This window comes from Oncorhynchus gorbuscha, linkage group LG20 (assembly GCF_021184085.1).
Source record: "Oncorhynchus gorbuscha isolate QuinsamMale2020 ecotype Even-year linkage group LG20, OgorEven_v1.0, whole genome shotgun sequence".
Taxonomy (NCBI): domain Eukaryota; kingdom Metazoa; phylum Chordata; class Actinopteri; order Salmoniformes; family Salmonidae; genus Oncorhynchus; species Oncorhynchus gorbuscha.
Window position 1 is genome coordinate 16,644,321 of NC_060192.1, and position 14,323 is coordinate 16,658,643.

Below are 14,323 nucleotides of genomic sequence, written 5' to 3' on the forward strand. Positions count from 1 at the left end.
TTTTAGCAATTGAGAAAAACTGTAATATCTGCTCTTACTCTACCCCCCCCTCTCTATCTCTGTCTTTCTCGTAATCCTCTCTCCACTCTCTTTCTCCAAATCTACCTATTCTATCTCATCATCCACGCTGTTTTCCTCCATCCTTGCCTGAGGGGACGTGAAGCTCATATGTCATTAAATATGTCATTTCTCACAGGTGAAAAAGAAAAGGCCTCACATTCTAGGAGCTCAGATGCAATAATTGAATAACCAACGTTTCGACATAACCAACAAACCTTCGATCTCAACGTAGGCTTTGGTCCATTCATGTTTCTTACATGCTCTATTTCTATCTGTCAATTAACCAATGACAGCAAGCCACACCCGGCCATGATTACAGACACCTGTGTGTCCTTCCAAACTATATTTAAATTAGTGACCCGAAGTGTTTGTCATTATACCCTGATGAAGACCGCTTGTCTGTCGAAGCGTTGGTTATTAAATGATTGCATCTGAGCTCCTAGAGTGTTCTCCTTTTCTTCTTCTGGTGTTCTACTCCGCTGGCCAGCAACTCACCTAAACAGGTGTGCGTTTCTGTAACGGTTCTCATGTGGTGAAGGAGAGTCGGACCAAAACGCAGCGTATAGATTGCTATCCATGTTTAATGAACAAAAGGTAACACGAATCTAAAATACAAACACTACAAAACAAAGAACGTAACGAAAAACCAAAACAGCCTATACTAGTGTAAACTAACACAGGAACAAGGACACTAAGGACAATCATCCACGACAAACTCAAAGAATATGGCTGCCTAAATATGGTTCCCAATCAGAGACAACGATAAACACCTGCCTCTGATTGAGAACCACTCCAGACAGCCATAGACTTTGCTAGATACCCCACTAAGCTACAATCCCAATAACACCACCAAAACCCCAAGACAAACACACCACAATACAAAAACCCCATGCCACACCCTGGCCTGGCTCAATACATGAAGATAAATACAAAATACTTCGACCAGGGAGTGACAGAACCCCCCCTCCCTAAGGTGCGGAATCCCGAACGCACCTCAAAACAATAGGGAGGGTCCGGGTGGGCGTCTGTCCATGGTGGCGGCGCGGGACGTGGACCCCACTCAGTCAATGTCTTAGTCCCTTCTCCTCGCGTCCCTGGATAGTCCACCCTCGCCGCCGACCATGGCCTAGTAGTCCTCACCCAGAACCCCACTGGACTGAGGAGCAGATCGGGACTGAGGCAGCTCGGGACTGAGGGAAAGCTCGGGACTGAGGGAAAGCTCGGGACTGAGAGAAAGCTCGGGAGTGAGAGGAAGCTCGGGAGTGAGAGGAAGCTCGGGAGTGAGAGGAAGCTCAGGCAGGTAGATAGATCTACCAGATCCTGGCTGGCTGGTGGTTTCAGCAGATCCTGGCTGACTGGCAGATCCTGGTTGACTGGCGGATCTGGAAGAGTCTGGTTGACTGGCAGATCCTGGCAGACTGAAAGATCTGGCTGCTCCATGCTGACTGGTGGCTCTGACTGCTCCATGCTGACTGGTGGCTCTGGCTGCTCCCTGTAGGCTGACAGCTCTGGCGGCTTCTTACAGACTAGCAGCTCTGGCGGCTCCGTGCAGACTGGCAGCTCCTTGCAGACTGGCAGCTCCTTGCAGACTGGCAGCTCCTTGCAGACTGGCAGCTCCTTGCAGACTGGCAGCTCTGGCTGCTTCATGCAGACTGGCAGCTCTGGCTGCTCCATGTAGACTGGCAGCACTGGCTGCTCCATGCAGGCTGGCAGCTCTGGCTGCTTCATGCAGACTGACAGCTCTGGCTGCTTCATGCAGACTGACAGCTCTGGCTGCTCCATGCAGACTGACAGCTCTGGCTGCTCCATGCAGACTGACAGCTCTGGCTGCTCCATGCAGGCTGGCAGCACCTTGCATACTGGCAGCTCCTTGCAGACCGGCAGCTCCTTGCAGACCGACAGCTCTGGCTGCTCCATGCAGACTGACAGCTCTGGCTGCTCCATGCAGGCTGGCAGCTCTGGCTGCTCCATGCAGGCTGGCAGCTCTGGCTGTGCTGAACAGACAGGAGACCCCAATACATTAAGATAAATACAAAATACTTCGACCAGGGCGTGACAGTTTCTTTCACCTCAAGACATCTCACATGACCAGAGCCATAGCTACATATGAGGACACCGAGGTCCGGACCTCATTTATTAAATAAAAAAAAATATATACTGTATATAATAACATTAATCCGTCGGTGTCGCAAGTTACTGTTGAGGCGTTAGATTATTAGAATACACGAGCTGCCGTTTCGAAATGTGGTTGTGCATCAGCATTTTCCCTTTGTTATGTGTCACTCACTGACAGTCACTCAATTAGCCCATGTCAGCTAATCTTATGTAGACTGGTAAATTAGTCTAGTTAGTCGAGCTATCTAAACTTTTCTTAGTCACTCTCACCCAGATATCATATTACCGTGGCTTATGGCTTAAACATTTGTAGAATTGCAGGAAATGTGTAATTGAAGTCACTTGCATTATTTCCCATAAAGTAGAGTGAAAATACCATGTTTTGGCCATGAGATGCTGCTGTTTCTGCTACACCGTCACACTCATTCATCCATTTCACTGGTCTCTTGTGTTTATTAAATAGATCACAATAGGTCCTTAGCAACTTTGGGTAGAAAACCCATCCATTTTCTTCATGATGAAAATAAATTGTGTGGTCATCCCAATGACTGTATATATGAATGGACAAAGCTATCGATCACGTGACACCAGTGGAGACTCAATAGCGTATTGAAGCCAAATGAAGTTGGCGTCTCGTGAAGACATTAACATGCACAGTTTGAGATACTCTAGGAAGTGATGTTTGTTGCAGGCTATCTCAGTGCTGCAACCTCTCATTGAAAAACTCAAGTTGAAGGCCGGCTGGGGTACTGCAGGCTGCCATTAGCAACTAAATTATCCTTATGAATTCTTCTGTGATTAATTAAAAAAATAATCGCTTCAAGGATGTACAACTGGTGTATTAGAGGCAATTATTTGTCCCATGATTGTCTTCATATTTTTAAAATGTTATTTACAATAAGATTGACCAAGAAAGATATCAATTTTTCACTATAATGGGGGATCATGTTTTCTGCAAACAATGCCTGCAATATCGTGGTCGGCCTTGAACTTCCGTGGCTTCAATGAGAGGGGGCAGTCATTGTCCCCTGGGTCATCCTCACAATTCAAGTCAGTCCTACATGAAAGCAATCCAGTTTGACCTTCTCCATGCAAACTAATTCTTCAACCCAACTCTCCTTGAATAGTCCAACAAGTGGCAGCTCTCTGAGAGGTCTTTCCCCATGGTGCCATTCTCATATGAAGACTTTCCCTATGGTGCCATTCTCATATGAAGACTTTCCCCATGGTGCCATTCTCATATGAAGACTTTCCCCATGGTGCCATTCTCATATGAAGACTTTCCCCATGGTGCCATTCTCATATGAAGACTTTCCCTATGGTGCCATTCTCATATGAAGACTTTCCCCATGGTGCCATTCTCATATGAAGACTTTCCCCATGGTGCCATTCTCATATGAAGACTTTCCCCATGGTGCCATTCTCATATGAAGACTTTCCCTATGGTGCCATTCTCATATGAAGACTTTCCCCATGGTGCCATTCTCATATGAAGACTTTCCCCATGGTGCCATTCTCATATGAAGACTTTCCCCATGGTGCCATTCTCATATGAAGACTTTCCCTATGGTGCCATTCTCATATGAAGACTTTCCCCATGGTGCCATTCTCATATGAAGACTTTCCCTATGGTGCCATTCTCATATGAAGACTTTCCCTATGGTGCCATTCTCATATGAAGACTTTCCCCATGGTGCCATTCTCATATGAAGACTTTCCCTATGGTGCCATTCTCATATGAAGACTTTCCCCATGGTGCCATTCTCATATGAAGACTTTCCCTATGGTGCCATTCTCATATGAAGACTTTCCCCATGGTGCCATTCTCATATGAAGACTTTCCCCATGGTGCCATTCTCATATGAAGACTTTCCCTATGGTGCCATTCTCATATGAAGACTTTCCCTATGGTGCCATTCTCATATGAAGACTTTCCCTATGGTGCCATTCTCATATGAAGACTTTCCCCATGGTGCATATGAAGACTTTCCCCATGGTGCCATTCTCATATGAAGACTTTCCCCATGGTGCCATTCTCATATGAAGACTTTCCCCCATTCTCATATGAAGACTTTCCCATTGCCATTCTCATATGAAGACTTTCCCTATGGTGCCATTCTCATATGAAGACTTTCCCTATGGTGCCATTCTCATATGAAGACTTTCCCCATGGTGCCATTCTCATATGAAGACTTTCCCCATGGTGCCATTCTCATATGAAGACTTTCCCTATGGTGCCATTCTCATATGAAGACTTTCCCTATGGTGCCATTCTCATATGAAGACTTTCCCGATAAGTCCAACATTTTGATGGAGAAATAGGCCAGGGACTAAAATGTTGTGGCAACCCTAATAAAAGAATATACACTGAACAAAAATATAAACGCAACATGCAACAATTTCAAAGATTTTCCCGAGTTTCAGTTCATATAATGAAATTCATCCATTTAAATACATTCATTAGGCTCTAGTCTATGACTGGGAATACAGATATGCATCTGGTGGTCACAGATACCTTTAAAAAAAGGCAGGGAGGTGGATCAGAAAACCAGTCAGTATCTGGTGTGACCACCATTTGCCTCATGCAACTCATCTCCTTCACATAGAGTTGATCAGGCTGTTGATTGTGGCCTGTTGAATGTTGTCCCACTCCTCTTCAATGGCTGTGTGAAGTTGTTGGATATTGGCGAGAACTGGAACAAACTGTCGTACATGTCAATCCGGAGCATCCCAAACATGCTCAATGGGCGACATGTCTGGTGAGTATGCAGGTCATGGAAGAACTGGGACATTTTCAGCTTCCAGGAATTGTTTACAGATTCTTGCAACATGGGGCTGTGCATTATCATGACGTGATGGCGGCGGATGAATGCCACGACAATTGGTCTCAGGATCTCATCGCGGTATCTCTGTGCATTCAAATTGCGTTAGATAAACTGCAATTATGTTCGTTGTCCTTAGCTTATGTCTGCCCATACCATAACTCCACCGCCACTATGTTGCACTCCGTTCACAACGTTTGACATCATCAAACCGCTCGCTCACATGACGCTATACACGCTGTCTGCCATTGAAACCGGGATTCATCCGTGGAGACCACACTTCTCCAGCGTGCCAGTGGCGAAGGTGAGCATTTCCCCACTGAAATCAGTTCTGAAGCCAAACTGCAGTCAGGTCACATCCCAGGTGAAGACAACGAGCATGCAGATGAGCTTCCCTGAGATGTTTTCTGACAGTTTGTGCAGAAATTCTTTGATTGTGCAAAACCACAGTTCCATCAGCTGTCCGGGTGGCTTGTCCCAGACGATCCCGCAGGGGAAGAAGCCGGATGTGGAGGTCCTGGGCTGGCATGGTTACACATGGTCTGAGATTGTATGTACTGTCAAATTCTCTAAAACGATGTTGGAGTCAATTTATGGTAGAGAAATTAACATTCAATTCTCTGGCAACAGCTCTGGTGAACATTCCTGCAGTCACGCACGCTCCCTCAAAACTTTAGACATCTGTGACATTGTGTTTCAAAATTACACATTTTATTGTCCCCACCACAAGGTGCAACTGTGTAATGATCATGCTGTTTTATCAGCTTCTTGATATGCCACACCTGTCAGGTGTTTGGACTATCTTGGCAAAGGAGAAACAGGGACAGGGATTTACACAAATTTGTGCAAAACAATTGAGAGAAATAAACTTTTTGTGTGTATGGAACATTTCTGGGATATTTTATTTCAGCTCATGAAACATGGGACTAACGCTTTACATGTTGCGTTTATATTTTAGTTCAGTATAATTGTAAACGGGCAGTCATATTTTTCAATAAGATTATTAGAAAACTGCTCTGTAGTGTGATTAGTGATGTTTACCATTAAACCCTACCCTATACCATTACCACCGTTACATACCATAACATTGATATCATTATAACAGATGTAGCTTAATGGTTAGCTTGTTAACCTAGAATGGTAAGTAATAATAACAGTAAATAATCCAGACCTTATTTGAAGGGAATTAACTACACGCAAAGATGCCATTTCCTGGACACAGATTAACCGTAACAGAAGGACAAACTGAATTGCTTTCACGGAGGACTGGTTTGAATTTTGAAGATGGCCACAGCACACACAGCTATTGGATTTCTACGAAAGTTGCAAAGAAAATGTTTATAAAATTCCCATCCCCCTTTCTGTCTGTCTCTCACTCTATCCTTTAAATTTGACTTATTCCCTCCGAAATATCAGATTAAAAAAGTTCTACCATTCAACAGTCCAGTATATGGCCACCTTCTGTGACATATGAAGTGAGCTAATGGTCAGGCTAGGGAGAGGTTAGCATATGTATTTAACCCCGCAGATGACAACGTTTTACATTACATTGCATTGCATTACATTTGCTAATGAGACCCAGAGCACAGAATGGGGATATAGAGGTCTATGGGTCACTCTCTGCACTACACTGTGGTGCACCTCCACCACAGCGGATTAGGAAGTCATCAGTGGGTTAGGAGGGGGGTGTGTTTGGGAAGGGGGCCGTACAAGGAGGGTGCATCTCCACCCCACCCCACCTGTCATTGTTATTTTAGTACGGTAGGCCACACAGGAAATAGGCTCCGGGGACTGTGTTTGTTCCAACGAGGGTGGTGTGTGTGTGTGTGTGTGTGTGTGTGTGTGTGTGTGTGTGTGTGTGTGTGTGTGTGTGTGTGTGTGTGTGTGTGTGTGTGTGTGTGTGTGTGTGTGTGTGTGTGTGTGTGTGTGTGTGTGTGTGAGACAGCGTGAGTGAGTGAGTGGGGTGGTAGTGGGACAGGGGGTTTCCTGTGACCGTGTCATCTCCTATAGAGACAAGGGTGTGGAGCGTGGAAAGGACAGACGGCTCTAAGAGAGACCAGTGCACCACAACAGACACAAACTACACCCATGCACACTGTTGGGTGTACGTGTAGAGCACAGGGATATCAAGCAAAAGATTTGTCATTTGGAAAACATCACAGAAAAAAAGGCCTCTTGCGACACCCTATATAGCATCTATAGCATTTTTATGGGCCTTACAAAGGCAGTATGAAGGCTTCATTAAGGTTTACAAGTTATACTTTGTTAAAGTATGACTAGAATTGTCCTAGTATCACCAGTCACCACAGTAGTATCAGGCTGTCATTGGCCATAAATGCTGTGATCCAACTCCTTGGGTGCAGTAGATGTCTTGATGTTACTCAGATGACTCTCCTGCATCTGTGAAAACAAATGCAAGAGTGACCTCTGCTGTTGAGTTGGGAGAATCACAAGCATTCTGATCTGGTTTCCGCAAATGTGAGATTGCAGTGAGGAGATACAGTATTCTTTGAGCGCCAACCTGACAAATGTGTGTTTTTTTAGCGAAGTGAATTGAAAATCTTACAATCTCGCTCGGCTGCCCCAGAGGGTTATCCCAGTGATACAGCGTCTGTGTTCAATGAAGATTAAGCCGTTTAGTTTTGAAATACTAATTTGATATACAGTACATTTTCAGTGTCACAAACATTACTGCCTAAGTGATGAGATGAGTCGTGAATGGTGGGAGAGATTTTAGATGAAATAACTCTAAACCGTATGGACATGCATGTAGGGAGAAATGGAGGTCGTTGGTCGTCACGAAAGCTTGAGTGCCTTGCTGTTTTACAGAACATGTTACTTAGTCAGTAAATATTGTGCTGAAGCTGTGATGCCAACGTTGGCGTGGGATCAGAAATGTGTTTTTGTTCAATATCTTGACAGCTCTGTAGACTGTGATTCATGTCATATCAATAACCCCTTTAATGGATGTATTCGTCATAGTCAGTCAGAAAATACATTCAGATTCTTTCTACTGTTGGCTATTCGTGTAATGAATGCATTTAACGGTGGCATTATTTATGGTTGACCAATATGGATGCTCATTATTGCAGTAATTAGAGTGATCGTAACAGTATTGTACCAGTATAGTAATAGTATAGTTGTAATGAAGCAATATGGCCTGATGGAATGTGGTATATTGTGGGTGTGGTATCGGCCAATATACCACAGCTAAGGGATGTTCTTTCCTGTAAACAGCCCTTAGACGTGTTATGTACACCACAAACCTCAGAGGTGCCTTATTGCTATTATAAACTGGTTACCAACATAAATAGAACCGTAAGCACGTATTTTTGCGTCATACCCGTGGTATATTGTCTGATATACAAATGGCTGAAATGCTGTTTCAGCCAATTAGCATCCAGGACCCAAACTACAGTTTTATAATATAGTAATATTGCACATATTACTGTAGGTGTGTCTACAGCGACCCTTGGGGATGGGCATGACCTCAGTAGTGTCAAGGGTAGAATGTGTTCATGTGGTCAGTGTTCCTGTGGGATACAATGCTGCACAGCAGAATCTATATTGGTTCAATATATCTCTGTCTGGAATCTCCCCTGGCAAATGACAATAGAGTAGTGTCTGCTACGGCTAGTGCCCTTCCTTATCTCTCTGACCTACACACAAATGCACGGACGCAGGCAGGCAGGCAGGTGCGCACACTTACACATAAGCACACACACACACGCACGCACGCACGCACACACACAGCCATAGGCAGTATCCTGCTGCAGTTTCCTCCTTGTTGGACATTGCTGTCACTGTGGTAGACAGTGTAGACAGGTTGACGGCCTGGAGTTAGAGAGGAGCAGACATGAAGGCAGGTGGGCCCATCACACACCATCACAGCCTGTCTCATTCCATTAGGGAAGACACAAGGACTGGGACACACACAACTACAGTCGCACAGATGCGCACTCAGCTCTCACTCACGCACGCACGCACACGCACGCGCACACACACACACACACACACACACACACACACACACACACACACACAGTTTGTTTAGGCAAAAATCTCTGTCTCACTTCAAAATCTGACGTTTGCCCACAAATGTCACATTTTGAAGGTTATGTTTATGCAACAATTCAGAATGGTTAAGGTACAGGGTTACGGTTTGGGATAGGGTAAAAAAAATAGAAAAGAACAAGTGCCTAGCACTCGGATTGGACATTTGACACTCGGAGCAGGAGCTTGCGGTTCACGCCTTTCTGCCATCCCCGTCCACAATGCCTTAGCAAACCGCAATCCTAATTGATAGTAATATTGCTCACCGTTGCCTGTAGTGGACGTTTTTTAAGTCATCCCCGATGTCATGGGTACCTGGATGGACATCGGACTTCGCCTTGGATCTTGAGCTACCTAGCTGTGTATAGGTGTGGTGGGTGGGAGGTAATGCCGATAACTGTCAAGGCTTCCGGATCTTTATTAGCCCCTCCTGGCAGCCATTTCTCTTTCCCAGAGCAGATGGAGTGAATAAAGAACTGGATGGAGGGAGGGAATGGATTGCGCCTGTCTTTCCTTGATCGAAGTTAATCATAAACCTCAGTCTGGGGCAAAGCCCTTTTTCAGTGTGATCTTCAGGGAGAGACAAGCTATTAGAAAACACACACACACACACACACACACACACACACACACACACACACACACACACACACACACACACACACACACACACACACACACACACACACACACACACACACACACACACACACACACACACACACACACACACACACACACACACACACACACACACACACACACACACAGTGACACCTTCCGCAAGCTCACCTTTTCCTCCTCTCTCTCTCTCACCCTCCTCACACCTCCTCATATCTGTCCTGTGGGCAGGACTGGGCCACTCATCATGGGAGGTGTCACCACCACTGTCAGATTGTCACCTCCAGTTGTCACCAGAGAGTGATATAGTGGTCCTGAGAGAAGACTGTGGAAACAGGGTGATAGGATATCTAGGTTGGCCTCTGAGGTGATCTAAGCTATTCATCTGGACCTGGAGACACAACATGTTTTTAGTGATGTATGCCTCAAAGTATTGAGCCAGGATGTGTGGGTGGTTGGCAACCTATACATCTGTAACATCAATAATTATTGATGATATGCAATAATTTCTTTGTTCCTTCCACAGATCGTGCTGAAGAGCTGAAGTTCTATCTCATCCACATGACTGAGGTAAGCAATGTGTTTGTGTGTGTGTCTCAGAGGGGCCATGCACTCCAGTGGAAATCACATTACAGGCAGACACAAGGGCTGGCTCAAAGTTCTAATGAGGATGGATCTCTCTGTCTCGATCTCTCTCTCTGTCTCGATCTCTCTGTCTCTGTCTCTCTCTCTCTCTCTCTCTCTCAAACTCTCACATTCTCTCTCCTGTTCATTCTCCCTCCTCTTTCTCACACACTGAGCATCATCCCAAACCAAGCACTGATTTCATTACTTTTAGAAACAATACTGAACACAAACATAAATAGTAGTGATGCTATACAAATGCTACTAATGCAAAACTACTCTGTCTCTCTCTTTCTCTCTCTCTCTGTCTCTCTCTCTCTCTCTCGCTCTCTCTCCCCATTCACATGTTGCTAATCAGCTGCCCTTGCCTGTCATGTTTACCTAAACCTCTTGGCTTTGGTTTAAAACAGCTTTATGTAGAACAGTTTAATATGTTCCCACAATGGTAAGTAGAAGGAAAAAGCTCAGATGTTCCGCTATGTCCAATAAGATGCTTAAAAATAGCAACTGTTATGCAAGTGAGCAGCTGCCCATGGCTGGTGTGCTGGGTGATAATTGTGCTTTTTGGAGACTGTAGTGTAGATGGATTCTCTCAAACACATGGATTCTCTCAAACACATGGATTCTCTCAAACACATGGATTCTCTCAAACACATGGATTCTCTCAAACACATGGATTCTCTCAAACACATGGATTCTCTCAAACACATGGATTCTCTCAAACACATGGATTCTCTCAAACACATGGATTCTCTCAAACACATGGATTCTCTCAAACTCATGCTCACACACAGAGATCTTGTGGTGTAGGTCTTGTGATGGGATGTCTGGAGCCATTATCACTGGAGAAAAACAAAGTCGAACACGCACAGGGGCAAGACATCATCACAAACATATAATTAATTCAGCCTCAGTATCCCGTCAAACCTAATCCTTCAGTCGATGGCTCTCCCTTAACAGCAGCCCTGCAAACATAACACACACACACACACACACGAAAGGCAGGGGAGAGGCAGAGAGAAGGCAGATAGGGAGAAAGTAAGAGGGGAGAGAGGGAGGGGAGACAGTTGATCTCTGTTTTCCTGATTGAGTGCTATGTCATGTGATAACCTCCCGCTGGTGTGTGTTTGTGTGCGTGTGTGTGTGAGCAAGCGTGTGTATCATGTTTTCCCTTTCTGCTATTTCAGTGTGTGTGTTTGTGTGTGTTTGTGTGTGTTTGTGTGTATGAATGTGAGTGGTGTAATGCAATAAAGTCTAATTAGATTGTTCCTCCCTGGTATCTGCGCTGTGCGGTAATGGTAGCGTGAGTCTTCTCTGGTCAGGGTTGCAGAGTGTATGTGTGTGTTTCTGCTGCATGTAATGCGATTCATAGTCTTCCTGCTCAGCTGAAATGATAGCGTGATCTCTCAACAGCCCTGGGGAATGGACACAAACACGCACGCACACACCCCTAATATACCAACAATCTCATTACAAGCAGGCAGGTCAAACATATGTTTCTCCTTCTTCACTTCTGTTCATTACGTAACATACGACTGCATAGCAGTAAGGCTTTAATCTTGTCCATCTATCTCCCTGGGGCTTTATCATACTCGTACACATACAGTGGGGAGAACAAGTATTTGATACAAAGCATAACTTAATATTTGGTACAGAAACCTTTGTTTGCAATTACAGAGACCATACGTTTCCTGTAGTTCTTGACCAGTTTTGCACACACTGCAGCAGGGATTTTGGCCCACTCCTCCATACAGACCTTCTCCAGATCCTTCAGGTTTCGGGGCTGTCGCTGGGTAATAACGGACTTTCAGCTCCCTCCAAAGATTTTCTATTGGGTTCAGGTCTGGAGACTGGCTAGGCCACTCCAGGACCTTGAGATGCTTCTTACGGAGCCACTCCTTAGTTTCCCTGGCTGTGTGTTTCGGGTCGTTGTCATGCTGGAAGAACCAGCCACGACCCATCTTCAATGCTCTTACTGAGGGAAGGAGGTTTTTGGCCAAGATCTCGCGATACATGGCCCCATCCATCTTCCCCTCAATACGGTGCAGCCATCCTGTACCCTTTGCAGAAAAGCATTCCCAAATAATGATGTTTCCACCTCCATGCTTTACGGTTGGGATGGTGTTCTTGGGGTTGTACTCATCCTTCTTCCTCCAAACACGGCGAGTGGAGTTTAGACCAAAAAGCTATATTTTTGTCTCATCAAACCACATGACCTTCTCCCATTCCTCCTCTGGATCATCCAGATGGTCATTGGCAAACTTCAGATGGGCCTGGACATGCGCTGGCTAGAGCAGGGGGACGTTGCGTGCGCTGCAGGATTTTAATCCATGACGGCGTAGTGTGTTACTAATGGTTTTCTTTGAGACACTGGTCCCAGCTTTCTTCAGGTCATTGACCAGGTCTTGCCGTGTAGTTCTGGGCTGATCGCTCACCTTCCTCATGATCATTGATGCCCCACAAGGTGAGATTTTGCATGGAGCCTCAGACCGAGGGTGATTGACCGTCATCTTCAACTTCTTTCATTTTCTAATAATTGCACCAACAGTTGTTGCCTTCTCACCAAGCTGCTTGCCTATTGTCCTGAAGCACATCCCAGCCTTCTGCAGGACTACAATTTTAACCCGTGATGTCCTTACACAGCTCTCTGGTCTTGGCCATTGTGGAGAGGTTGGAGTCTATTTGATTGAGTGTGTGGACATGTATTTTATACAGGTAACGAGTTCAAACAGGTGCAGTTAATACAGGTAATGAGTGAAGAACAGGAGGGCTTCTTAAAGAAAAACTGTAGGAGCCGGAATTCTTACTGATTGGTAGGTGATCAAATACTTATGTCATGCAATGAAATGCAAATGAATGACTTAAAAATCATACAATGTGATTTTCTGGATTTTTGTTTTAGATTCCGTCTCTCACAGTTGAAGTGTACCTATGTTAAAAATTACAGACCTCTACATGCTTTGTAAGTAGGAAAACCTGCAAAATCAGCAGTGTATCAAATACTTGTTCTCCCCACTGTATGTCTCCACATCCAGAGGAGAATATGTCCTCTCCAGGACTCAGGAGAGGGATTCAGCACTTCATAAGAGACTGAAAATGTTCTCGTTTGCTTACTTACGTGCACACATTCACGCACACCTGCATGGACGCTCGTGTTCACTCCTCAAAGAATCACATACTGTATACCCAGAAAACAGGGGACGTCCTGAGGACAATTAGCAACATTCCCTTTAGGTCCCTTAAGGGTTTTGGCGCGACATTATCCCACTGATGTTCTGAGAATGTTCTAAGAACATTATGTAATGTTCCCAGGGGAATGTTTTCTGGGGGACCTTAGCCTAGATCCCTGTACATTCCCAGGACGTCACTGAGGACCATGTCAAGACCTTTTTAGGATGTTCTCAGGACTTTCATTTTACTTGTCCATAGGACGTTGCGAGATGGTCCAAAGGGAACGTTCTTTAGGGGACCTTTTTATAGTTCCCGGTTTGTCCAGGGGACGTTTTTAGCATGTTCTTGGGACGTTGTGTCATGGTTACCTGAAGGTCCCCTGAACGTTCTTGGGATGTTGTGTCATGATCCCATGGAGGTTTTAGTCATGTGATGGTCTCAGGTTTCCTAAACCATGATAAGTAAAGTAATGAAATGCTATGGGGGTTTTAAGATAAGTGGAGCTAAAATAGTGTAGAAAGCTTTAATCAATGACAATAGGATTACATTTGACATGATCATTTAGTACCGTCTTTTCATTTTCACCTTGAGACGTGAATTCACAACCTCTGGATTTGGGGTATGCTGATCTTTCTGTAGAATTTCAGCAGTCCCCTACTGTAACACACTGCTGGTTTCGTTGTCTGAGTCAGGCGCAGAACACAGGTTTCAGGAAAAACACAAGTCTCTACTCAAAATATTAAAACAAAAAAACTGGAATACCTCCCAACAAGGAAACATCACGTATAGTAAAAAACCCTCCAACACACACGGTAACACAACACAATCACGGACCAAACAGAAAGGTAGACGAGAGG

The 14,323-nt window shown here is 44.9% G+C and overlaps 1 pseudogene; it reads left to right on the plus strand.

Annotated features, from left to right (window-relative positions):
* LOC124006637 overlaps nt 1-14,323 on the plus strand; it is a 169,816-nt pseudogene that overhangs the window by 24,848 nt on the left and 130,645 nt on the right.